The sequence below is a fragment of the Kryptolebias marmoratus genome, linkage group LG6, assembly GCF_001649575.2.
Source record: "Kryptolebias marmoratus isolate JLee-2015 linkage group LG6, ASM164957v2, whole genome shotgun sequence".
NCBI lineage: Eukaryota > Metazoa > Chordata > Actinopteri > Cyprinodontiformes > Rivulidae > Kryptolebias > Kryptolebias marmoratus.
This window is the reverse complement of record NC_051435.1, coordinates 31177312-31179096: the sequence shown is the minus strand read 5'-3', so window position 1 is coordinate 31179096 and position 1785 is coordinate 31177312. Positions and strand designations below refer to the sequence as shown.

Genomic DNA, 1785 nt, shown 5'->3' with positions numbered 1-1785 from the left:
TTCTTCTTTTTTTCTGTCATTCCATACAACATAAAAAAAGAAAAAAAAACATGTGGAGCTGCATGTTATTGAACTGCATTGTCCGTATAACACTTCTGAGCCCAAATTGGTACATTTTTAGAATAGTTTGTCTGGGAAAATTGCATTCTCTGTTCTTTAGGAGAAAAAAAAATTGGAGTCAAAGAAGGTAACTCAGAAAGTAACAGAGGTTGTGATAAGCTATTTAAGGAGCTATTTATATTTCATTTCAATCAGAGCAAATCCACTCTAATTAAAAGATTTCATTGTAAACTACTCAACCTTTACAGGCAACTTCCCATTCCCAATAATCAGGTGAAGTCATTAATGAGCCACTGCTAGCAGTTAATTCCTCTCCCTGCTAAGTCCACTCTGTCTTTAGTATTTTTATTTGGTTCTGAAAGAATAGAGCAATAAAACGATAAGAGAAGTTAACACTTGGGAGTAATTACTTCTCTTTGTGTCTTTCTTTTAAAATTAATTTTAATTACAGGCGTCAGTGTTGCCTGTAAATGTCCACTTTCTGCTAATCTAAACTAATGTGAGTGCTAATGAAGAGGGAATTGAATGTGTGAAGCCAAATGGCCTTTTAGCATCAAGTCCCCTCTCCTCCCACCCTCAACGGCTTACTTACAATGTGGTCAAGGATACAGGTGGACACGCACATACACACCTACACACACACATCCAAAGGCAGAGACCATGTGACCTGTGTTAGTAGGGTCATCAGAGCAGACAGTGACTGAGTGTTCATTTACAGTGTTGCAGTATATCATTTACCATATGAACAGGTTTAGCTTGAGTCAACTGAAACCCACATGTTTAATCGGAAATCACATTTATTCACTTAAAAAGAAATACAAGTCAAGTTTATGTCAAGTCAAGTTTGTTTCATTTCATTCATTTCAGCAACAAGGCAGTTCAAAGTGCTTTACATCATAAAAACACAAAGATAATCACTATTCTTAGAGCATCATGTAAGGCATGGGCAAGGCAGGGGTAAGATACTGTGGGACTTCCAGATCCAGACTGACTAACAGGTGATGGCTAACCAACTGGACACTGTGGTGATAGATAAGGTACAGAAGAAAGCAGTGGTGATAGATGTAGCAGTTCCAAGCAACTGCAACATTAAGAGAAGGAACATGAAAAACTCAAGAAATACCAGGGGCTGATGGAGGAAATAGAAAAGTTGTGGAGAGTCAAGACCTTAGTGGTACCAGTGATCATCGAAGCACTCAGGTATGTGACACCCAAACTGGAAGAGTGGCTCCAACAGATCCCAGCAACAACCTCAGAGATCTCTGTCCAGAAGAGCGCAATCTTAGGAACAGCTAAGATACTGCAGAGAACCCTCAAGCTCCCAGGCCTCTGGTAGAGGACCTGACGTTAAAGTGAAAGTGCAACTGCCCATATGGAACAAATAGGGCAAGATATTGATGATATATACAGTATATATATATACTGTATATATCATCAATATATATATATATATATATATATATATATATATATATATATATATATATATACACACACACACACACACACACACACACACACACACACACAATGCAACGGGTGCAATGTGGGATGGGTAGTGGCCGAAGGCGGGGACCTTGGCGGTCTGATCCTCGGCTACAGAAGCTGGCTCTAGGGACGTGGAATGTCACCTCTCTGGTGGGGAAGGAGCCTGAGCTGGTCTGTGAGGTTGAGAGGTTCCGGCTACAAATAGTCGGGCTCACCTCAACACATGGCTCTGGCTCT

General features: G+C 40.2%; 1 pseudogene; it reads right to left on the bottom strand.

The window, feature by feature from the left end:
- Positions 1–356: 356 nt before the first annotated feature.
- LOC108248379 overlaps positions 357–1785 on the bottom strand; it is a 4095-nt pseudogene continuing 2666 nt past the window's right edge.